The sequence below is a fragment of the Rhinoderma darwinii genome, chromosome 3 (genome assembly GCF_050947455.1).
Source record: "Rhinoderma darwinii isolate aRhiDar2 chromosome 3, aRhiDar2.hap1, whole genome shotgun sequence".
In the NCBI taxonomy this organism is placed as follows: domain Eukaryota; kingdom Metazoa; phylum Chordata; class Amphibia; order Anura; family Rhinodermatidae; genus Rhinoderma; species Rhinoderma darwinii.
The window spans coordinates 415,726,345-415,752,957 of record NC_134689.1 but is presented as its reverse complement, the minus strand read 5'-3'; the positions used below and the strand labels follow the sequence as shown (position 1 = coordinate 415,752,957).

The window sequence follows — 26,613 nt, the reverse complement described above, 5'->3', positions numbered from 1 at the left end:
GTTAGCACTCTGGACTCTGAATCCATCAATCCGTGTTCAACTCTCGGTGGCACCTTGCCACAGTTTAATTCATTCTGAGTGTAATCCTTTTTCAATGAGGTATTGTATTGATAGTGCTTGTTGTACGCCATAAACACGATTTAACAACAAAAAAAAATTTGATAATATTCTCTCGTAGAGATAATTAAACCAATGTAATTGAGGGCATATAAAATCAACACATTTAAAGGGTATTTTTATGGCATGTAATGCATACACTGGCTCTACTTCCAGCTTGTAGGGTGTTCAGTACAGACATACCTTGGAAATTAGTTTGATCCACATTGTAGATTATCCAATTGGAAACTAATTTACAGTCTTTTTGCCTTGGCAGTAGCTGCCTGACACTGGTTACAACAGTTAAGTTTTCAGTCAACTGAAATTCATAATTTCATTTCCCAGTTTTTTCCCATTGACTTGGTAATAGTATTTTCCCTTTCCAAATGCAGGGTTCTAGCTTTTGTTATATAACCGCAATAGAAAATAATTATACATCTTGGTGATCATGCAGGCACAGAAGCTATGCCCTCTTGATTATTGTGGGAGGTGGATTTTGAATGATAGCCGACCTGTAATTGTAATTACACGTACTGCCTGTTTAGTAGAAATATCCACTACAGTCAACTGAAATTCATAATTTCATTTCCCAGTTTTTCCCCATTGAGTTGGTAATAGTATTTTCCCTTTCCAAATGCAGGGTTCTAGCTTTTGTTATATAACCGCAATAGAAAATAATTGTACATCTTGGTGATCATGCAGCCACAGAAGCTATGCCCTCTTGATTATTGTGGGAGGTCGATATTGAGTGATAGCCGACCTGTTATTGTAATTACACGTACTGCCTGTTTAGTTGAAATATCCAAACAGCACTCTATTGTCAAGGGTGCCATGGTGTAATGGTTAGCACTCTGGACTTTGAATCCAGCAATCTGAGTTCAACTCTCGGTGGGACCTTGCCACAGTTTACTTCTGAGTGTAGTACCTTTTCAATGATGTATTGTATTGATAGTGCTTGTTGTACGCCATAAACACGATTTAGCAGCACAATTGTTTTTTTATAATATTCTCTCGTAGAGATAATTAAACAAATGGAATTGAGGGCATATTAAATCAACACATTTAAAGGGTCTTTTTATGGCATGTAATGCAAACACTGGCTCTACTTCCAGCTCGTAGGGTGTTCAGTACAGACAGACCTTGGAAATTAGTATGATCCACATTGTAGATTATCCAAATGGAAACTAATTTACAGTCTTTTTGCCTTGGCAGTAGCTGCCTGACACTGGTTACTACCGTTAACTTTTCAGTCAACTGAAATTCATAATTTCATTTCCCAGTTTTTTCCCATTGAGTTGGTAATAGTATTTTCCCTTTCTAAATGCAGGGTTCTAGCTTTTGTTATATAACCGCAATAGAAAATAATTGTACATCTTGGTGATCATGCAGGCACAGAATCTATGCCCTCTTGATTATTGTGGGAGGTCGACTTTGATTGATAGCCGACCCTTTATTGTAATTACACGTACTGCCTGTTTAGTAGAAATATCCAAACTTTGCTCTATTGTCAAGGGTTCCATGGTGTAATGGTTAGCACTCTGGACTTTGAATCCAGCAATCCGGGTTCAACTCTCTGTGGGACCTTGCCACAGTTTACTTCTGAGTTTAGTACCTTTTCAATGAGGTATTGTATTGATAGTGATTGTTGTACTCCATAAACACGATTTAGCAACACAATTTTTTTTTATAATATTCTCTCGTAGAGATAATTAAACGAATGGAATTGAGGGCATATAAAATCAACAAATTTAAAGGGTCTTTTTATGGCATGTAATGCAAACACTGGCTCTACTTCCAGCTCGTAGGGTGTTCAGTACAGACAGACCTTGGAAATTAGTATGATCCACATTGTAGATTATCCAAATGGAAACTAATTTATAGTCTTTTTGACTTGGCAGTTAGCTGCCTGACACTGGTTACTACCATTAACTTTTCAGTCAACTGAAATTCAACCTTTCATTTCCCAGTTTTTTCCCATTGAGTTGGTAATAGTATTTTCCCTTTCTAAATGCAGGGTTCTAGCTTTTGTTATATAACCGCAGTAGAAAATAATTGTACATCTTGGTGATCATGCAGGCACAGAATCTATGCCCTATTGATTATTGTGGGAGGTCGAATTTGATTGATAGCCGACCCTTTATTGTAATTACACGTACTGCCTGTTTAGTAGAAATATCCAAACTTCACTCTATTGTCAAGGGTTCCATGGTGTAATGGTTAGCACTCTGGACATTGAATCCAGCAATCCGAGTTCAACTCTCTGTGTGGACCTTGCCACAGTTTACTTTTGAGTGTAGTACCTTTTCAATGAGGTATTGTATTGATAGTGCTTGTTGTACTCCATAAACACGATTTAGCAACACATTTATTTTTTTTATAATATTCTCTCGTAGAGATAATTAAACGAATGGAATTGAGGGCATATAAAATCAACAAATTTAAAGGGTCTTTTTATGGCATGTAATGCAAACACTGGCTCTACTTCCAGCTCGTAGGGTGTTCAGTACAGACAGACCTTGGAAATTAGTATGATCCACATTGTAGATTATCCAAATGGAAACTAATTTATAGTCTTTTTGCCTTGGCATTAAGCTGCCTGACACTGGTTACTACCATTAACTTTTCAGTCAACTGAAATTCATAATTTCATTTCCCAGTTTTTTCCCATTGAGTTGGTAATAGTATTTTCCCTTTCTAAATGCAGGGTTCTAGCTTTTGTTATATAACCGCAATAGAAAATAATTGTACATCTTGGTGATCATGCAAGCACAGAATCTATGCCCTCTTGATTATTGTGGGAGGTCGACTTTGATTGATAGCCGACCCTTTATTGTAATTACACGTACTGCCTGTTTAGTAGAAATATTCAAACCTCACTCAATTGTCAAGGGTTCCATGGTGTAATGGTTAGCACTCTGGACTTTGAATCCAGCAATCTCAGTTCAACTCTCGGTGGGACCTTACCACAGTTTACTTCTGAGTGTATTACCTTTTCAATGAGGTATTGTATTGATAGTGCTTGTTGTACTCCATAAACACGATTTAGCAACACAATTTTTTTTTATAAAATTCTCTCGTAGAGATAATTAAACAAATGGAATTGAGGGCATATAAAATCAACAAATTTAAAGGGTCCTTTTATGGCATGTAATGCAAACACTGGCTCTACTTCCAGCTCGTAGGGTGTTCAGTACAGACAGACCTTGGAAATTAGTATGATCCACATTGTAGATTATCCAAATGGAAACTAATTTATAGTCTTTTTGCCTTGGCAGTAAGCTGCCTGACACTGGTTACTACCATTAACTTTTCAGTCAACTGAAATTCATAATTTCATTTCCCAGTTTTTTCCCATTGAGTTGGTAATAGTATTTTCCCTTTCTAAATGCAGGGTTCTAGCTTTTGTTATATAACCGCAATAGAAAATAATTGTACATCTTGGTGATCATGCAAGCACAGAATCTATGCCCTCTTGATTATTGTGGGAGGTCGACTTTGATTGATAGCCGACCCTTTATTGTAATTACACGTACTGCCTGTTTAGTAGAAATATCCAAACCTCTCTCTATTGTCAAGGGTTACATGGTGTAATGGTTAGCACTCTGGACTTTGAATCCAGCAATCCGAGTTCAACTCTCTGTGGGACCTTGCCACAGTTTACTTCTGAGTGTAGTACCTTTTCAATGAGGTATTGTATTGATAGTGCTTGTTGTACTCCATAAACACGATTTAGCAACACAAATATTTTTTATAATATTCTCTCGTAGAGATAATTAAACGAATGGAATTGAGGGCATATAAAATCAACAAATTTAAAGGGTCTTTTTATGGCATGTAATGCAAACACTGGCTCTACTTCCAGCTCGTAGGGTGTTCAGTACAGACAGACTTTGTAAATTAGTATGATCCACATTGTAGATTATCCAAATGGAAACTAATTTACAGTCTTTTTGCCTTTGCAGTAGCTGCCTGACACTGGCTACTACCGTTAACTTTTCAGTCAACTGAAATTCATAATTTAATTTCCCAGTTTTTTCCCATTGAGTTGGTAATAGTATTTTCCCTTTCTAAATGCAGGGTTCTAGCTTTTGTTATATAACCGCAATAGAAAATAATTGTACATCTTGGTGATCATGCAAGCACAGAATCTATGCCCTCTTGATTATTGTGGGAGGTCGACTTTGATTGATAGCCGACCCTTTATTGTAATTACACGTACTGCCTGTTTAGTAGAAATATTCAAACCTCACTCAATTGTCAAGGGTTCCATGGTGTAATGGTTAGCACTCTGGACTTTGAATCCAGCAATCTCAGTTCAACTCTCGGTGGGACCTTACCACAGTTTACTTCTGAGTGTATTACCTTTTCAATGAGGTATTGTATTGATAGTGCTTGTTGTACTCCATAAACACGATTTAGCAACACAATTTTTTTTTATAAAATTCTCTCGTAGAGATAATTAAACAAATGGAATTGAGGGCATATAAAATCAACAAATTTAAAGGGTCTTTTTATGGCATGTAATGCAAACACTGGCTCTACTTCCAGCTCGTAGGGTGTTCAGTACAGACAGACCTTGGAAATTAGTATGATCCACATTGTAGATTATCCAAATGGAAACTAATTTACAGTCTTTTTGCCTTGGCAGTAGCTGCCTGACACTGGTTACTACCATTAACTTTTAAGTCAACTGAAATTCATAATTTCATTTCCCAGTTTTTTCCCATTGAGTTGGTAATAGTATTTTCCCTTTCTAAATGCAGGGTTCTAGCTTTTGTTATATAACCGCAATAGAAAATAATTGTACATCTTGGTGATCATGCAGGCACAGAATCTATGCCCTCTTGATTATTGTGGGAGGTCGACTTTGATTGATAGCCGACCCTTTATTGTAATTACACGTACTGCCTGTTTAGTAGAAATATCCAAACGTCACTCTGTAGTCAAGGGTTCGATGGTGTAATGGTTAGCACTCTGGACTCTGAATCCAGCAATCCGAGTTCAACTCTCGGTGGGACCTTGCCACAGTTAACTTCTGAGTGTAGTACCTTTTCAATGAGGTATTATATTGATAGTGCTTGTTGTACGCCATAAACACGATTTAGCAACACTAATTTTTTTTATAATATTCTCTCGTAGAGATAATTAAACGAATGGAATTGAGGGCATATAAAATCAACACATTTAAAGGGTCTTTTTATGGCATGTAATGCAAACACTGGCTCTACTTCCAGCTCGTAGGGTGTTCAGTACAGACAGACCTTGGAAATTAGTATGATCCACATTGTAGATTATCCAAATGGAAAATAATTTATAGTATTTTTGCCTTGGCAGTTAGCTGCCTGACACTGGTTACTACCATTAACTTTTCAGTCAACTGAAATTCATAATTTCATTTCCCAGTTATTTCCCATTGAGTTGGTAATAGTATTTTCCCTTTCTAAATGCAGGGTTCTAGCTTTTGTTATATAACCGCAATAGAAAATAATTGTACATCTTGGTAATCATGCAGGCACAGAATCTATGCCCTCTTGATTATTGTGGGAGGTCGACTTTGATTGATAGCCGACCCTTTATTGTAATTACACGTACTGCCTGTTTAGTAGAAATATCCAAACGTCACTCTGTAGTCAAGGGTTCCATGGTGTAATGATTAGCACTCTGGACTTTGAATCCAGCAATCCGAGTTCAACTTTCGGTGGGACCTTGCCACAGTTTACTTCTGAGTGTAGTACCTTTTCAATGAGGTATTATATTGATAGTGCTTGTTGTACGCCATAAACACGATTTAGCAACACAAATTTTTTTTTATAATATTCTCTCGTAGAGATAATTAAACGAATGGAATTGAGGGCATATAAAATCAACAAATTTAAAGGGTATTTTTATGGCATGTAATGCAAACACTGGCTCTACTTCCAGCTCGTAGGGTGTTCAGTACAGACAGACCTTGGAAATTAGTATGATCCACATTGTAGATTATCCAAATGGAAATTAATTTACAGTCTTCTTGCCTTGGCAGTAGCTGCCTGACACTGGCTACTACCGTTAACTTTTCAGTCAACTGAAATTCATAATTTCATTTCCCAGTTTTTTCCCATTGAGTTGTTAATAGTATTTTCCCTTTCCAAATGCAGGGTTCTAGCTTTTGTTATAGAACCACAATAGAAAATAATTGTACATCTTGGTGATCATGCAGGCACAGAATCTATGCCCTCTTGATTATTGTTGGAGGTCGACTTTGATTGATAGCCGACCCTTTATTGTAATTACACGTACTGCCTGTTTAGTAGAAATATCCAAACCTCCCTCTATTGTCAAGGGTTCCATGGTGTAATGGTTAGCACTCTGGACTTTGAATCCAGTAATCCGAGTTCAATTCTCGGTGGGACCTTGCCACAGTTTACTTCTGAGTGTAGTACCTTTTCAATGAGGTATTGTATTGATAGTGCTTGTTGTACGCCATAAACACGATTTAGCAACACAATTTTTTTTATAATATTCTCTCGTAGAGATAATTAAACGAATGGAATTGAGGGCATATAAAATCAACAAATTTAAAGGGTCTTTTTATGGCATGTAATGCAAACACTGGCTCTACTTCCAGCTCGTAGGGTGTTCAGTACAGACAGACCTTGGAAATTAGTATGATCCACATTGTAGATTATCCAAAATGGAAACTAATTTACAGTCTTTTTGCCTTGGCAGTTAGCTGCCTGACACTGGTTACTACCATTAACTTTTCAGTCAACTGAAATTCATAATTTCATTTCCCAGTTATTTCCCATTGAGTTGGTAATAGTATTTTCCCTTTCTAAATGCAGGTTTCTAGCTTTTGTTATAGAACCGCAATAGAAAATAATTGTACATCTTGGTGATCATGCAGGCACAGAAGCTATGCCCTCTTGATTATTGTGGGAGGTCGACTTTGATTGATAGCCGACCCTTTATTGTAATTACACGTACTGCCTGTTTAGTAGAAATATCCAAACCTCACTCTATTGTCAAGGGTTCCATGGTGTAATGGTTAGCACTCTGGAGTTTGAATCCAGCAATCCAAGTTCAACTCTCGGTGGGACCTTGCCACAGTTTACATCTTGGTGATCATCTTGATTATTGTGGGAGGTCGATTTTGAATGATAGCCAACCTGTTATTGTAATTACACGTACTGCCTGTTTAGTAGAAATATCCAAACTGCACTCTATTGTCAAGGGTTCCATGGTGTAATGTAGAGATGAGCAAACCGGGACAACCGAACCCGGTTTCGGTCCGAACTTCCAGAAAAGTTCTGTTCGCAGCGAATCCAAACTTCACTGGGTTCGGCCAAACCCGGTCAAAAATATTATACAAATTGGCAGTCACTTATCTCTATCAATCACTGCCTGAAAAGAGGCTGCTGATTAAAAATAAAATAAAAAGCATTTCATACGTACCTGGTCGTTGTCTTGGTGACGAGTCCCTCGTCTTCCTCCAGTCCGACCTTCTTTTCTGACGCGGCAACCTGTGATTGGCTGCAGAGGCCTATGCAGCCTGTGATTGGCTGCAGCGCTCACATGGGCTGCATCGTCATCAAGGAATGTCGGGCCGGATGTCGAGAGTGACGCGTCACCAAGGCAATGGCCAGGAGACTGGACTGGAGGAACAGGGAGTTCCCGGTAAGTATGAACGTCTTTTTTTTTTTACAGGTTACTCTATATTGTGATCGGTAGTCACTGTCCAGGGTGTTGAAACAGTTACTGCCGATCAGTTAACTCTTTCAGCACCCTGGACAGTGACTATTTACTGACGTCGCCTAGCAACGCTGCCATAATGACGGGTGCACACATGTAGCCACCCGTCATTACGGGGCCTCATGCACATGACCGTAAAAACACCCGTTATTACGGGTCGTAATTATGACCCAAAATAGCGGGTCCATAGACTTCTGTTAGCCACGGGTACCTTCCCGTTTTCTCACGGGAAGGTGCCCGTGCCGTTAAAAAGATAGAACATGTTCTATTTTTTTATTTTACGGGCCGTGCTCGTAATTACGACTCGTAGTTACGAGCGCGGCCAGGCACGGCCGGCCACGGGCAGCCGGCCGCTTTTGCGAGCCGTGCTGTCATTATAATTATAGCAGCACGGCCCGTAAAATCGAATAATAGAACATGTTCTATTTTTTTAACGGCACGGGCACCTTCCCGTGAGAAAACGGGAAGGTACCCGTGGGTAACAGAAGTCTATGAGCCCGTTATTGCGGGTCGTAATTACGACCCGCAATAACGGGTGTTTTTACGGTCGTGTGCATAATGGGAGCACGGCTCGGAAAAACGACCGGCTGCCTGTGGCCGGCCGTGCTCATCTTCTGAAATACTCTGTGCTGCCTTAAACTCTGTTGACAGGTCAGGATCCTGTTTCTTTTAAATGCTGCTAGGGAACCCGCTCGAACCACTGTATAAGGCTGCGCTACAGTGTAGCATTTAAAAGAAACAGGATCCTGACCTGTCCACAGAGTTCAAGGCAGCACAGAGTATTTCAGGAGATGAGCGTGCAGATTCAGTGCTGCTGTGATCTCTGCTCTTACCATTACGTAGCTCTTAGTCTGTTTCCTCTCCTCCACTACTGTCCTCAATAACACCTTCACATGATTGGCAAGTCACCACGTAATGGTAAGAGCAGAGTTCATAGCAGCACAGAGTATTTCAGGAGATGAGCGTGCAGATTCAGTGATGCTGTGAACTCTGCTCTTACCATTACGTAGCTCTCAGTCTGTTACCTCTCCTCCACTACTGTCCTCAATAACACCTTCACATGATTGGCAAGTCACCACGTAATGGTAAGAGCAGAGTTCCAACGTTATCAAGGGTGATCGGTTCCAGCATCCCCACACGAATAAATATTTTCCCATAAAAGGCTTCTATACATGTGATACCAATTTTGTGGTATACCTGGTAAAGTGCCCGTGTGGGCTAATATATGTGGGCGAAACCACACAACACATTAGGGATCGCATAACAAACCACAAATCTACTATCCGCTGTAATAAAAACTGGTTACCATTACCAGACAACTTCAGTAAGGCTAATCATCAACTTTCCCAATTTCAGTTCCAGATAATTGAACACGTTCCTCAACCACGTAGAGGTGGCAACCACATACATTTACTTAAGGAACGGGAATCCTACTGGATACATACATTACAAACCTTAAGTCCCAGGGGTCTCAATAGGGAATTTGACCTAATGAATTGATACGAAACCCTATTATCTTCTGTGCAGTTCATGTATTAATGCCAGTTCCTATATCTTGTTTGACTTGCATATTCTAACTTGTTGTCTTTTCTGTTTCTAGACATGCTAGAGAAAAAACACATCCACACGGACCAGGTAAAAGTACCATAAAACCGGCTGTCAAATCTCATCTTTATTCCTTCATTTTTATACATATATATTTTTCTAATTTTCCCTTCCCTCTATATGTTGCCATGACTACTATCACCTTCTATACCGTTCCTACATCTATCCTTACATTGACATCCCATACACATGGGTTGAGATAATCTATACCCTCAGACATATGGTCCCTTTCCTTCTCTGGTTCGTTGTCATGGCAACTAGATAGCGTCCGATCAGTTTCTGTCAACATACTTTTCTATATAGTTACATTCCTTCATTACATGCCACTCACATATATATACACACACTAACACACATTCTTACTATAATAACCTCAGGAATATTCATTGCACTCACATCAGCTGCTAGGTCCCTTTGCTCTCTTTCTCCACGGTCCCTTACTATAATTACCTCATGAATATTCACTGCACTCACATATCAGCTGTTAGAAGGCTCTGGCTGTACCACTGATGTCAGTTCCACAGACGCAACTCACATAGCACAGACACACAGGGAATATCCGGCGGACATCCCATACCAGTGATATCGTCTTACAGGTACAGCAGCACATGACTTTCTCCCTTTAGTTTATCCTCTAGTGTTTGTTCCTTTCCACACGATCCTTTATTTTCTACCGGTACTTTATGGTATGGTTTACAGTGAGGACTCTTTCCTCTCCCCACCACAATAACAAAACAAAATCAATATATGTAACCTAGGTATTGCATTACCATCAGAGGTTTCCTGATTGTTTATGCCCCATACAGTTATATACTGCTAGATCCTCCTTGAGCATATTTAATTTAATTTTGTTCTGACTATTCAGCCCCTAGTCTTGTTTTTTATAGATCATTATGACTTATTCTTTCATAGATGATTATGATTTCCTTAATTCTTGTGTTACGTGTTCCACTAATTGATCACGCAATTTTCTTTATATGGTTCAGTATTAAAATATTTTTATTTTATTTTTTCCTTATAATTTATTTTTTTCCTTATGATGTATAATAATTGTTCTCTGTGTATATCTGAGGTGACAGCGCTATATAATTTCATGTAAACAGAGAACTCATCTATATATGTTATTTTCATATTATTATTTTTCATTTGTTCATACTGTATTTTTGTAAATTGTATTGCCAACTTTGTAAAAGCATTTTATTCTTTATCATTTTAGCGACCGTGACAAAGGCCGAGGTTCGGCCGAAACGTCTTTACCAAGTCGCTTTCTACCTCAACTCTACCATCTTTTGTTGCAATAAAACTTACATTTGTTTGCATTTGGATCTTTTGCGTACCTCTGTGTGTGCTGGGGTTATATATTCTCAATAACACCTTCACATGATTGGCAAGTCACCACCCTGCACAAGATCCGCACGCTCATCTCCTGAAATACTCTGTGCTGCTGTGAACTCTGCTCTTACCATTACGTGGTGACTTGCCAATCATGTGAAGGTGTTCTTGAGGACAGGAGTGGAGGAGAGGTAACAGACTGAGAGCTACGTAATGGTAAGAGCAGAGTTCACAGCAGCACTGAATCTGCACGCTCATCTCCTGAAATACTTTGTGCTGCCTTAAACTCTATGGACAGGTCAGTATCCTGTTTCTTTTAAATGCTGCACTGTAGCGCAACCTTATATAGTGGACCGAGCTGTTTCCCCAGCAGCATTTAAAAGAAACAGTGTGTGTGTTTGTGTATATGTGTTAGTTTGTGTGTTTGTGTATATCTTGTTGTGTTTGTGTATAAATGTGTTTTTGTTTGAGTTCGTGTATATATGTGTGTGTGTTTGTGTATGGTTGTTTGTGTGTGCGTGTATATTTGTGAGTAGAAGTATTGGTATTGTTCACATTGATAACTGTTTTTTTATGTTGTTGCAGATTTTGATGTACCGATTGGACTACATCTTCGATTCGTTGGACTACTGCGCAGATCTACGTTTTTTCAAATTTTAATAAACTGGTTAACGAGGGTTTTGTTGGGGATTTCTTATTTCAATAAAAAATAATTGTCTTTGTGTTTTTTTTTTTAAACTTTATTAGTGCCTAGATAATGGCAGTTGGCTGATTGACAGCGTCCATTATTAAGGCGGTACTTAGTGTTAGCCGGTGCAGAGGCTAGCACTAACCACCCATTATTACCCCGGTACCCACCACTAGAGATGAGCGTACCGGGACAACCGAACCCGGTTTCGGTCCGAACTTCCGGAAAAGTTCGGTTCGCAGCGAATTCGAACTTCACCGGGTTCGGCCGAACCCGGTTACATTTTGGCGCCTGCCACATGTTACATCTAAAATGGAGGATTTCACAAGATCATCAGGCTACCCCATAATGCCTTGCAAACGGCTCTCTCAGCCAATCGGGAGGCAGCATAGGGGCGGGCTCAAGCCTGCAAGAAAAGTCTATGCATGGAGCTCAGCTGCCATTTTACAGACAGGAGCTGTAGGGATAGCATCTCTGTGCAGTAAGGGAAAGCTTTAGGAATCTAAAAGGCAAGAATCCAGAAATCGAAGGGGCTCATCCACTACTCACTACTCAGCCAGTGTGTGAATACGCTTTTATAAGGGGCTCATTCCCGTTGCATCCAACTTGCAATACAGGCAGCCTTTGTAGTAGTAGTGGTAGTAGTAGTACTACAAGGCCCAGCATTCCCTGAGTGCACTGCGGCGGGGCTGATAGATATTCTCATTCATTGCCATTTGGCAAGCCAGTGTCCGTGTGTGAATACGCTTTTATAAGGGGCTCATCCCCGGCCGTTAACATAAATAACAATCCAACTTGCGATACAGGCAGCCTAGTAGTACTACAATGCCCAGCATTCCCTGAGTGCACCGCGGCGTGTCTGATAGAAATTCTCATTCATTGCCATTTGCCAAGCCAGTGTCAGTGTGTGAATACGCTTTTAGAAGGGGCTCATTCCCGGCCCGTTAACATAACAAACAAATAACAATACAACTTGCAATACAGGCAGCCTTTGTAGTAGTGGTAGTAGTAGTACTACAAGGCCCAGCATTCCCTGAGTGCACTGCGGCGTGGCTGATAGAAATTCTCATTCATTGCCATTTGCCAAGCCAGTGTCAGTGTGTGAATACGCTTTTAGAAGGGGCTCATCCCCGGCCGTTAACATAACAAACAATCCAACTTGCAATACAGGCAGCCTAGTAGTACTACAAGGCCCAGCATTCCCTGAGTGCACTGCAGCGTGGCTGATAGAAATTCTCATTTATTGCCATTTGCCAAGCCAGTGTCAGTGTGTGAATACGCTTTTAGAAGGGGCTCATCCCCGGCCCGTTAACATAACAAACAAATAACAATACAACTTGCAATACAGGCCGCCTTTGTAGTAGTGGTAGTAGTAGTACTACAAGGCCCAGCATTCCATGAGTGCACTGCGGTGTGGCTGATAGAAATTCTCATTCATTGCCATTTGCCAAGCCAGTGTCAGTTTGTGAATACGCTTTTAGAAAAGGCTCATCCCCGGCCGTTAACATAACAAACAATCCAACTTGCAATACAGGCAGCCTAGTAGTACTACAAGGCCCAGCATTCCCTGAGTGACCTGCAGCGTGGCTGATAGAAATTCTCATTCATTGCCATTTGCCAAGCCAGTGTCAGTGTGTGAATACTCTTTTAGAAGGGGCTCTGAAATGTCTGGGAAAAAAAAGGTTGTGAAAGGACGGGGTAGAGGAAAAAACACCCATGCCGTCTCCTCTTCCAGTCCAAATGTTGGATCTGTTGGTGCCAGACCCAGTACCAGCATTTGTGGCACAAGACATGTGCCCAGTTCTACTAGTAGCAGCAGCCATGTGCCTGCTGGTAGTAGTAGCAGTATCACCAAGCCAGACTTGTCCATCTCCTCCGGTGGGCGGGTTACTTTAGACAATACGGCCATTGTGGACTGGTTGGCTGGCTCGCGGTCATCTCAGCAGGAAGACTCTGACGATCTGGCTTCAAGCCAGGTTTTGTTGGATTCCAGATCCTCTACAGTTCCTTGGCACAGTGACAGTAGTAATATAGGTATTTCTAGCGTTTCCATTCCATCATCTATGTCTTCGCTCCCCCTTCCTAGCGGGAAGCCATCTTTCCTGAGAGTCCTAAGAGACATCTCCTCGGGTGCGAAGGAAGATACTGAGCAACATAGTGATGATGATGATGATGATTTGTTTTCCGCGAGTCTGCCAACGGAGTGTGTTGCGGCAGTGGTGGAGGTGGAAGTGGTGTCCGATACGCATAGCTGCGGTAGTGGGGGTGTTGGTGGTGGTAGCCGTGGTGGCAGACGCAGTAATGAGGGGGGGCATGGAGCCCGCCATGATGTCACATCACATTCACAACACAGTGACAGAAGTGGCGGGGATGATGAGGAAGGCTATGATGATGATGTTGTTTTAGACAGGATGTGGGAACCAGGTGACGAGGTGATGACGGCGTCAGAGGAGGAGGGTAGTAGTGGCGGCATTGGACGTTATAAACAGCCAAGCCGAGGTAGGGGCAGAAGTCAATCTGCAAAACGTTGCAGCGGTAGGGTCAGCTTAGGAGCCGGTGACGGTGACACAGATGCTGGTGTAGGCTCCTGAAAAAAGCCTGCCAGACAAGGGGCAAGCTCGGGTGGTTGTGGTGGTGGTGGTGGACGTGGTACTACCTCTTTACGGTACTCTGCCGTGTGGCAATTTTTCTGTACCTTCCCGGAGGACGAAAACATGGCACAGTACCGTATCTGCAAGCAGAAAGTAAGGCGTGGGCAGGGCAGCAATGTAGGAACTACCGCTCTACGTAAACACATGGAGCGGCATCACAAGGCCATGTGGGACAATCGACATGCCCCACCATCATCATGTATATCTAATGAAGACCCCTCTTTCGCTGCTGCTGCTGCTCCGAGTCCCTGTCATCTAAGTAGTAGCCAGGCCTTATCCACCATGTCGTTGTCATCATCATCATCACTGTCATCTAGTGCTCCTCCTACGTCCCGTCAGTTATCCATTACGGAATCGTTGTCGAATAAGCAACAATATATACCCAGTCATCCACTTGTCGTGCGGCTAAATTCACACGTGGCTAAGTTGTTGGTGGTGCAGTTGCTGCCGTACCACCTGGTCGACTCCGCCGATTTCAAAGAAATTGATGGCGTGCGCTCAGCCTAGGTGGCGAATACCTAGCCGACATTACTTCTCCAAAACAGCTGTCCCTGCCTTGCACAAGCATGTGGAGGAAAAGGTGTGCCAGTCCTTGCAATTATTCGTGTGCAGCAGGGTACATGCCACCGTCGACATGTGGAGCAGCAACTATGGGCAGGGACAGTACATGTCTTTCATGGCCCACTGGGTCAATATATTGCAGTCCGATGCACCACCGCAGCAATGCCAGGCATTACCACCTCCACGCTTGTATCTTTCTGGTTCAACTCCGGACACCAGGCGCCTATTATCCTCCAACTCCTCCTCCTCCTCCTTGCCTTCCTCCTTGGAGGTCTTCCCGTCCCCGACAGGACACAGCGTATCTTCCACTCCTCCTCCCTCCTCTTTTCATAGGTGCAAGGTGAAGCGTCACAACGCTGTCTTACACCTGCTGAGCCTGGGCGAGAAAAGCCACACAGGGCAGGAGCTGCTGCTGTGCATCAAGGAGGAAATCGCACGCTGGCTGTCTCCTCTGAAACTCACACTGGGCAATGTTGTCTCTGATAACGGCAAGAACGTTGTGGCTGCACTGCGTCTAGGTCACCTGACACACGCTCCTTGCATGGCACATGTGATCAATCTGGTCATAACACGCTTCCTAAAGTCATATGTTGGTTTGAAGGGTGTGCTGGCCATGTCCAGGAGGGTTTGCGTTCGCTTTAGACGTTCGTATGCATTTAAGCACGCCCTCCTGGACTTGCAGCATCAAAACAATCTCCCAGAACACAGCTTGATTTGCTGGAATTCCACGCTGGAATTCCACCCTGCACATGTTGGACCGTCTGTACGAACAGCGGAAAGCCGTGAATGATTTCCTGATGCAGCAGACGGGCAGCGTTTGGAGCCAGTGTAATTTCGAGCTCAGGCACTGGCAGCTGGTTAGAGACGCATGTCGCGTTTTGAGGCCCTTTGAAGAGGCCACACGATTTGTGAGCCGTGACGCTAGCGGAATGAACGATGTTATGCCGCTGATATTCATTATGGAGCAAACACTCACAGCGATGATTCAGCAAAGGATGGAGGAAGGATCACATCTGGTTATGGATGTTGAGGAGGAGGAGGAGGAGGATGAGGATGAGGAAACAGGACCTGAAGAGGAGCTGGATTTGGAGATGGAATCACAGGAAGGGATAGGGGACGAGGCAGCCGCACAACATGACAGTGATGGTGGTGATGACGAGTCTGACGACGACCTTGATGATGGACAACCATGGCAGTATGGGGCGGAGATGGAACCAACCGGGCCCTCTGAAACGCTGGCCAGGATGGCGAGCTGTATGCTTCGTTACTTGCGCGCTGACTGTCGTATTGTTAGCATGAAGCAAAGAGATGAGTACTGGATAGCCACACTTTTAGACCCTCGGTATAAAGCCAGAATGGGGGAGTTTTTTGCGCCTTCCGAGAGGGAGGCAAAATTGGCTTATTATCGAGAGAAGCTATGCAGCCAGCTTGTCACGGCTTTCAAACGGCAAATGCCTGCTGCAAGCATGTTTGACCGGGGGGCCACTCTCCGCTCCCCACTGTCTCATCGTTCCACCGCCTCTGGCAGAGCTACCTGTGCAATAGGCGGCAGCCGCGGCAGCAGCAGCAGCCAATTCAGTTTGGAAAATATGATGACAACATTTTTACATCCAATACCCCGACCTGACACACATCGTAGTCACCAAAGGGATGTTCACCATCACCAGGTGCAGCACCTAAACAACCAGGTTCACTCGTACCTGGACTGTGCCCTTTCTCCGTCAGAAATGCTGATCCCAGACCCCATGGACTTCTGGGTCAGCAGATTGGATCATTGGCAAGAACTGGCCCAGTTTGCCATGGGTGTACTGTCTTGTCCACCCTCCAGTGTAGCGTCAGAGAGGGTATTGAGGGCGGCAGGGGGCTTCGTCACCCCTAAGCGAACAAGATTGTCCGCCAACAGCTTGGAAAATCTCACGTTTCTGAAAATGAATCAAGCGTGGATCGGTGAGGATTTTAAAACCCCTGTGCCTGATGCCACTGATTAGATCTGACATTGCTGCTGCTGCTGCCGCTGCCGCCTGCTACTGCCGCCTGCTACTACGGGATTCTGTCCTGTCCACTCTTTTTTTAATGTGCCGCTGTTGGTGCTGCTACTACTTCTACCACCAATCCACCCCAGTGCCGTCTGCTACAAGTAGGCCTGCCCCACCACAGGGCTTTGTCCTGTGATTGTCCAGTCTCTTTTTTAATGTGCTGCTACTACTACTACCACCCTTGCTGTCCGTTGGCTACCTCTACTACCACCAATGCACCTTCACTGCCGTCTGCTACAAGCAGGCCTGAGGCCTGCCCCACCAGAGGGCTGTGTCCTGTGACTGTCCAGTCTCTTTTTTTAATGTCCTGCTACTGCTACTACTACTACCACCCTTGCTGTCCGTTGGCTACCTCTACTACCACCAATACACCTCCACTGCCGTCTGCTACAAGCAGGCCTGAGGCCTGCCCCACCAGAGGGCTTTGTCCTGTGACTGTCCAGTCTCTTTTTTTAATGTGCTGCTACTGCTACTACTACTACCACCCTTGCTGTCCGTTGGCTACCTCTACTACCACCAATACACCTCCACTGCCGTCTGCTATAAGCAGGCCTGAGGCCTGCACCACCACAGGGCTTTGTCCTGTGACTGTCCAGTCTCTTTTTTTAATGTGCTGCTACTGCTGCTACTACTACTACTACCCTTTCTGTCCATTGGCTACCTCTACTACCACCAATACACCTCCACTGCCGTCTGCTACAAGCAGGCCTGAGGCCTGCCCCACCAGAGGGCTTTGTCCTGTGACTGTCCAGTCTCTTTTTTTAATGTGCTGCTACTGCTACTACTACTACCACCCTTGCTGTCCGTTGGCTACCTCTACTACCACCAATACACTTCCACTGCCGTCTGCTACAAGCAGGCCTGAGGCCTGCCCCACCACAGGGCTTTGTCCTGTGACTGTCCAGTCTCTTTTTTTAATGTGCTGCTACTGCTACTACTACTACCACCCTTGCTGTCCGTTGGCTACCTCTACTACCACCAATACACCTCCACTGCCGTCTGCTACAAGCAGGCCTGAGGCCTGCCCCACCAGAGGGCTTTGTCCTGTGACTGTCCAGTCTCTTTTTTTAATGTGCTGCTACTGCTACTACTACTACCACCCTTGCTGTCCGTTGGCTACCTCTACTACCACCAATACACCTCCACTGCCGTCTGCTACAAGCAGGCCTGAGGCCTGCCCCACCACAGGGCTTTGTCCTGTGACATTCCAGTCTCTTTTTTAATGTGCTGCTACTACTACTACCACCCTTGCTGTCTGTAATGGCTACCTCTACTACCACCAATACACCTCCACTGCCGCCCGTCTGTTACAAGCAGGCCTACCCCACCATAGGGCTTTGTCCTGTGACTGTCATCCAGTCTCTTTTTTAATTTGCTGCTGCTACTACCAGTCTACCACCCTTGCTGTCTGTGTTGGCTAGTCTACCTCTACTACCACCAATACACCTCCACTGCCACCCGTCTGCTACAAGCAGGCCTGCCCCACCACAGGGCTTTGTCCTGTGACTGTCGTCCAGTCTCTTTTTTTAATGTGCTGCTGCTACTACTAGTCTACCACCCTTGCTGACTGTGTTGGCTACCTCTACTACCACCAATACACCTCCACTGCCGCCCGTCTGCTACAGGCAGGCCTGCCCCACCACAGGGCTTTGTCCTGTGACTGTCGTCCAGTGTCTTTTAATGTGCTGCTACTACTCACCCTTGTCAATAAAAAGAGTCAATTTTTGGAGTACTTGTCAAAAGCCATTGCTTGTTGCTTTAATGCTTTTACATCTATGTATGGAAGAACCCCGGCAGGCATCTGCCAAAAAAAAGGGTCAATTTTTGTAGGGCTTGTCAAAAGCCATTGCTTGTTGCTTTTACATCCATGTATGGAAGAACCCCGGCAGGCATCTGCCAATAAAAAGGGTCAATTTTTGGAGGGCTTGTCAAAAGCCATTGCTTGTTGCTTTTTCATCCATGTATGGAAGAACCCCGGCAGGCATCTGCCAATAAAAAGGGTCAATTTTTGGAGGGCTTGTCAAAAGCCATTGCTTGTTGCTTTTACATCCATGTATGGAAGAACCCCGGCAGGCATCTGCCAATAAAAAGGGTCAATTTTTGGAGGGCTTGTCAAAAGCCATTGCTTGTTGCTTTTACATCCATGTATGAAAGAACCCCGGCAGGCATCTGCCAATAAAAAGGGTCAATTTTTGGAGGGCTTGTCAAAAGCCATTGCTTGTTGCTTTTACATCCATGTATGGAAGAACCCCGGCAGGCATCTGCCAATAAAAAGGGTCAATTTTTGGAGGGCTTGTCAAAAGCCATTGCTTGTTGCTTTTACATCCATGTATGGAAGAACCCCGGCAGGCATCTGCCAATAAAAAGGGTCAATTTTTGGAGGGCTTGTCAAAAGCCATTGGTTGTTGCTTTTACATCCATGTATGGAAGAACCCCGGCAGGCATCTGCCACCATAAAGGGTAAATTTTTTGAGGGCTTGTCAAAAGCTATTGCTTCTTCTTTTACCACCTTATATGTATGAACCCTGGCAGGCATCTGCCGCCAAAAATGGTTAATTTTTGTACCTTTTTTAACAATGCATTAAGCATACAACATGCACAAGTGCAGTGGTTTCTGTTAGTTATCACCGTGTCCCATCCGTTTTCCTATAGCCATACATGTTGGCGCAACTTTGACACAAATTTTGCCTTAAAGACAGCTCAAAAGTACTTGGATACACTCATGGGTGACCTAAGAGTGTTATACAGGGCTTCTAGGGCTTTTAAACAGTGTTATACATGATTTTTAGGGGCTTTCTTGTAATACAGGTTCGGTCAGAACTAGTTCGGTCCGAATCTAACTTTTTCATGAAATTCGGCGGACCTGCCGAACCGAACTTTTCATAAGTTCGCTCATCTCTACCCACCACCACCACCAGGGGTGCCGGGAAGAGCTTGATACGATCCAGTACCCGACCATCTGTTGTGATGGTCGGGTACTGGGGCGGCCGTAGGCTGGTATTATGAGGCTGGGAAGGGCCAAAAACAGTGGACCTTCCCACCCTTGTAATGCTAGGCTGCTGCTGCTGTGTTGTATCGGGCTGGTTATAAAAATGGGGGGGACCCCCACGTCGTTTTTTGGGGGGAATTTAACAAATTTAACAATAGACGGGTCCCCCACATTTTTAATAACCAGCCATATACAAGGCCGCAGCAGTCTGGCATTACATGTTTGGGAAGGGCCACTGGTTTTGTCCATTCCCAAGCTAATAACACTGTGTTGTATGTGGCAGGTTATGATAAATTGGGTGGAACCCCATGTCTTTTTAAAAAAAAATAATAATAATAATTTAAAAAATGACGTGGGGTCCCCCCCACTTTTATAACCAGCCAGATACAACACAGCAGCAGCAGCAGCCTAGCATTACAAGGGTGGGAAGGTCCACTGTTTTTGGCCCTTCCCAGCCTCATAATACCAGCCTGCAGCCGCCCCAGAGCCCGACCATCACAACAGAAAGCCTCGTCTTAGTAATGGATGTTGTCACTCAGACAGCGGCCATTACTAAAGTGGTATTAATAAAATTTGAAAAGAAAAAGACAAAGATATAGATAAAATATTTTATTGAAATAAAGCACCCCCAACACAACCCTCATTAACCATTTTATTGATGGAAAAAAAGAAAAAGCGTCATCTAAGTAGTCCTCGAAACCGACGTAGGCCAAACACCAAACCTGTAAAAAATAAAAAAAATGAAATAAAACATGTCGTAGGCTTAGATTCAGTTTAATGTGTGATACTGACTGTTATACCATGTATAGAAGCCTGCCGCGAAGTTGACTTAGATACAGGGCGCCAGCAGACAGTATCATACATGGCCATACAGACATACATACAAACAAACATACATGCAAACATACATACATACAAGCATGCACATATATACATGCAAATATACATACATGCAAACATACACACACATATATACATACATGCAAACTATCATACATACATACATACATGCATACACACACACATAAAAACATACATACATACATACAAACAAACATGCAAAGATACATACATACAAATATACAAGCATGCACAAATATACATGCAAACATAAATACATACATGCACATATATATATAAACAAACATACATGCAAAAATAAAAACATGCAAACATACATACATGCACATACGCACATACATACATACAAACATACATACAAGCAAGCATACATACATACATACACACATGCAAACATACATATATGCAAATATATACATGCAAATATACATACAAACATGCACATATATACATACATGCCAACATACATGCCAACATACATGCACATATATACATACATGACAACATACATACATACATACATACATACATACATGCAAACATACATACAAACATACATTCATGCAAACATACATACAAGCAAACATACATACATGCAACTATATACATGCAAATATACATACAAACATGCACATATATACATACATGCCAACATACATGCAAACATACATGCACATATATACTGTGAAAGCAAAAATATTTTCCAAAGTGTTTTAGACTTACTTTATATCTTATATACTTATATCCTTATATACTTGTACAAGTTAGTTATATTAGAAGGTAGATGCTCTGGGACTTTAAGGCAGTAGTGCCGTGTGCAAAGCACTACGCAGCAATAATAATAATTAAAATGGAGAATCATAGTGCTGTGTGCAAAGCACTACGCAGCAATAATTGGGAAGATGAGGGAACGGCCCCCCTAAGAGCCAATTAAGTTGTGGAACTTTATCTAAACTTTCTGACTCATTTGTTGTTGCAATTTTGTTATAAATATCTGTGCTGATAAGAATAAAGTAGAAGCATTTTCATACAGTAACGTGTCTGTGTGTTTTTGCTACTCCGAGCTGCTCGTACTCATAAATTGATTTTTAAAAGGTAATTTGGAGCTGGATGGAACTCAAGGCGTAGTGGGATGCTGAATTGCACTCACAGTTTTTGGCGCCCGAACAGGGCCTGCGGCACTAGGACCCAGAGACCACCCGAACCAGGCAGAGGAGACCGGACGGGAACGTGTAGACCAAGAGCTGCAGCATAATGTAAGATTTGATTCTCACATTTTGTTCTGCATCTCCCCGTCTGGCCCCCCTATTTTCAGATGACTAAGGCTCCACCTTAGGGAGTAAGGTATGAAGCCGCAGTTCCAGAACCCTGTACTCCCTTAGAAAGTAAGTGCCTGACTTCCATCTCAGTTTGTGTGAAAGAGAAACGGCATTGACCGTATTACAGGGGGATCGCTTTGTGCAGGGATAATTGTTATACTTCCAATCTATTTTGTGTGTGTGCGTGTCGGAAAGTGCTGCTCAAAGAGGAAACTCCTGATAGACGTCAGTTTAGTTGTTTGATTTTTAGGGTTGAAAAGATACCCAGTTTAGTTGTTTGATCTTTAGGGTTGAAAGGATACACAGTTATTTTTAGGGTTGAAAGGATACCCAGTTACTTTTAGGGTTGAAAGGATACCCAGTTACTTTTGGGGTGAAAGAGACCCAGAAGATTTTGGGGTGAAAGAGACCCAGAATAGTAGTATTAGATTTTTGGGGTGAAAGAGACCCAGAATATTTTTGGGGTGAAAGAGACCCAGTTAAGTTGTTTGCCGGTAGCTGTAGAAAATAGACAGAAAGGGATTGTCTATCAGTGGCCGGAGATTTTGGGGTGAAAGAGACCCAGAATAGTAGTATTAGATTTTTGGAGTGAAAGAGACCCAGAAAATTTTGGGGTGAAAGAGACCCAGAATAGTAGTATTAGATTTTGGGGTGAAAGAGCCCCAGAAGATTTTGGGGTGAAAGAGACCCAGAATAGTAGTATTAGATTTTTGGGGTGAAAGAGACCCAGAATAGTAGTATTCGATTTTTGGGGTTGAAAAGAGACCCAGTTTAGTTGTTTGATTTTTGGGGTTGAAAAGAGACCCAGAAGAGTAGTATTAGAAGTTGTTTGCATGAGCGTGCGTGTCTGTTGGACTTGTCTAAATTTCAGTATAATAAAAATAAAAGATAAAGAAACCCGGGAGTTTGCTGGTCTGATGGAGAGGTCTGGCTTTGCATCTGTGAATTACAAAAAACCGCGGTAGCTAAGGAGCTTATTCTTACACCATTCACACATGTATTGCGTAAGCCTCAAAATTTAGCTGGCACTTTATCCAGCAGTGGTATGAAAGATGAATCCAAAAAGGTATGTTGAAACTTTTTGTGTAATGAAAGGTTGCAGAGGTGCGTACGTGACTTTGAACTGTTGCTATGAAATACATGAGAGAATTTTTGCCAGCAATTATATTGTTAACCAGAGAAAAATTGTGAGAAGTGTAAGACCTCCCCCCTTGGAATGCAGTGACGTAGCGCATGGTGGAGAGAAGTCGTAACTCACATGTGACGTATTTGAAATGAAAGGATTGTAGTACCAAAAGCTATAGCCCGGCAGTGAGGGGTTTGTAGATGTTTGAAATGAATGTGACCAACTCCTGTTTGATTCAATGGAGGTTTGTAAAGTATGTGAAGGCAAAATAACACACTGTAAGGAAAAAGATTGTTGAAGAGGCTGGCAGCCGTACGATGGGATGTTTGCATGTGATAAATAGAATGGTTTGTGGAATGTTGAAAAATGGAGTGGAGTGGCCAGGACAAGGCATAAGTTAAAATGACAAAGCAGGTGATTACAGGTGGTGACAAGAGAGTTGATGTGAGAAAGAACAATTTAGAAAAAGATGTAAATTTTGATTGGAGGAGTGAAGGAAACGGAGCAGTCGGGTACATTGCAGTGACTAATGTGGGTCAGAACGGGGGGAGTGTAATGTAACATGTGTGATGTGATGAGACATCTGTGTGATGTGTGTAATGTAACATGTGTGATGTGATGAGACATCTGTGTGATGTGTGTAATGTAACATGTGTGATGTGATGAGACATCTGTGTGATGTGTGTAATGTAACATGTCTGAAGTTTGAAACTAATGGCTACACTATAAAGCAGAACTATATTGTATGTTCTTATCTTGAACAGCAGTAATGTCTAAAATTCCTAGTGTTTTGTGTATGGGGTTAAAAATCCGAAATGGAATGTTTCTTATCTTCGCGCACGCGCAGTCGTCTGTAACTACACCAAGCGAGAAAAATATAACAGCTGGCTGGATCTGTCTTTAAAAAGATAAAATTTACACTGCAGATTTATGTGTTATGATATAAGATTTAATGTTGGAATGTTTTGATGTTGATTCAAATGAATTAAAATACAGATATTGTGAGACACGGGGTCTTGAAAATGTATGTGCCCCCTCTGTTCCCTATTTTTATGTATAGGTTATTGATGTGCAGTAATTAATATTACCAGATATATTATTTTCGGTGTTATTGAATAACTAATTACAATTGTTTTGTTTTTGTTTTCACACATGAGGCGCGTGCTATGGTGCTGCCTAAATGTTAGTTTGGAAAATGTGAGATGTTTTACAGGTAAATGGTTGCAGGTCATTTGAAAGATAAAATTTATTTTTGTCAGGAGAAAGTCATTTTTGTTTCAGGCTGTTGTATATTACAGGGCGGCCAAACTAGTGCCCCCCAGATAGAGTGCCAGTCCTTATTATGTTGAGATATGTAGTTTTGAACTCTGCTACATTACTGATAAGGTACAATTTTGTTTTGTGTTTTATTTTGTTTTGAATTAATGAATTTGGTTCTAGGAGGTCTATAAAATGTATATGAGACCCCAATGAGTAACCCAGATTAAATGTGTATGAGAGTAACCTATATTTTGAGGTATTTCTGTATAGATGCAGAAAGAATGATCCAAATTTTCACTGGTGTGTATATCTCGCTGGTACTTGTGGTTCCACACAGAAGTGAAATTGCAGAAATGCAACTGCTTGCTGTGTATATCCTCGTATGTGATGTTCTAAATCTCCAACAAGGGAGAAAAAGGAGATAGTGCACTACCTTTTGGAAACTGCAAATTCCACGACTTTATTCCATACTTACAAAAATGGATATAGATAAAAGCATAAGATAAGCTCTTGTAACATGCCAAATAATGCAACCCGACCCTGGGTTTCGCCCTCCTGGCTTCCTCTGGGGCATATGGGCGTGTACCATACATGTGTTTAAATAGCGGTCAATCTTCTTAACATACAACAGTTTTAAATTGCTTATGTATATAAAACAGCCAATTTTAAAAACAACAATGATAAAATGACATGAAAAATAAAATCATTCACACAATAAGTGTAGTTTATAAATAAATTGAATAAAAAAACCTCATTATTTGTTGTAAAACTACGCTGCAGCATAATGAGATCTAATTGCATGACTCGTCTATGCTACTTAACTAAAAGCTGTGTGAATAAGGTTCAATCTCTCCAAGACATATACAAAAAACTACATAGAAGTACAACCAATACGATGCATTTTCCATGATGATCCCCACATTCCTTCCACCTATATGAATAACTATGCTCGGTTATATAAAACACAATGATCCCCCTTATACAAATGACAATTTTGAAATATAGGTTATTACAACATTATGTGTTTCTCTTACAATATTATATACCAATCTTACATCTTATACATGTGGGTAAAATACCATTTTTATTTTCTTTTTTCTTTTTTGATTAGAAGGTGACTACAAAAAAGAAAAAAATTGATGTAGATGTGATTAGAGCTGTGATTTAGAGAAAACATTTTAATTCAAAGTCCAGGTTTAATCCCAAAGGGCATAGTGTTTTTAATTGATAGATCCAATAGGATTCTCTTTGGCTCATTTTTTTTATATAATTATCACCACGCCAATGATTTTCAACAGATTCAACTCCATAGAATTTTGTTCCATTAGGATACGCTATGGTCAATATTTCCTTTTCTAATGTTGTTGCAATGCTCAGCTAATCGTGTTTTCAGTTTTCTAGCAGTTCTTCCCACATACATAAGTCCACACGGACAGACTAGCATGTATATGACTCCTTTAGTGTCACAGGTAATAAAATTTTCGATGTTAAATTCTTTGGTCATGTTGGAATTAGTGAATTTTTTGAATACGCCTTTCACTTTGTTGTAGCCAACTTCTTTACATGCCTTGCATTTATTGCAGGAAAAAAAACATTTTGCAGAAATAATTGCTCCCTTGCTAGATTTTATATAGCTATTTGTTAATGTGTCCTTAATGTTTTTAGCTCTACGATAAATGACAATCGGGTCTGATGGTAACAATGGTCCTATTACAGGATCACTTTTTATAATATGCCAATTTTGTTTAAGAATATTTTTAATTTTTACTGCCCCTGAAGAGAAGGAACCCTTGATGGACACTTCAGACTGTACATCTACAACCGTCTGAGCGGTAAAAAACTATCCTTTTGTCTCTGTTTTTTGTGGTGTTGAGGATTTCACCTCTTTTTTTACCTGCTCCGGTTGTTCATCTCCTTGTTGAGATATTTCAGTGAGTAGAGAGCTGAGTTGCATATTTTGTTATTTCTGTATAGATGGTTCCAGATCCTTCCAGAACAGTGAATATGGCACTGGGTAAGCTAGGCTGTAGTCTCCACCCAATATGAGGTATTGTGTAAGAGACCATCCCCCCCCAGCAAATTTACACAGGAGGCAGAGGTGACGTCACTCACAGATGAGTCTTTACAGATTAAGATGGGAAGAAGGAAAAATAAAAAATAAAAATAAAAAATTTTGTCGGAACATTGTTTATTTTATTCCAGATTTCAGTAACATATTTTGTTTGTTTTTGTATTAATCAGGTATTTACAGGACCTGGTGGGTGGGATTTACAAGTGTTCTGGATTATCAGATGAATGTGGAAAAATAAAACTCCATCCTTTTGAAATGTTCTATCTATATGTGACATGGGTTTCCAA

The 26,613-nt window shown here is 41.9% G+C and overlaps 3 non-coding genes across 3 annotated transcripts; all 3 read left to right on the top strand.

Moving 5' to 3' along the window:
- The first annotated feature begins 921 nt into the window (after nt 1-921).
- Nucleotides 922-993, top strand: TRNAQ-UUG (transfer RNA glutamine (anticodon UUG)). The gene has a single exon. It is a non-coding gene; the product is annotated as a tRNA-Gln (tRNA).
- Nucleotides 994-5,044: 4,051 nt separating this feature from the next.
- On the top strand, nt 5,045-5,116 carry TRNAQ-CUG (transfer RNA glutamine (anticodon CUG)). Its single transcript has one exon. It is a non-coding gene; the product is annotated as a tRNA-Gln (tRNA).
- Nucleotides 5,117-6,418: 1,302 nt separating this feature from the next.
- TRNAQ-UUG (transfer RNA glutamine (anticodon UUG)) lies at nt 6,419-6,490 on the top strand. The gene has a single exon. It is a non-coding gene; the product is annotated as a tRNA-Gln (tRNA).
- The last annotated feature ends 20,123 nt before the right edge of the window (nt 6,491-26,613 follow it).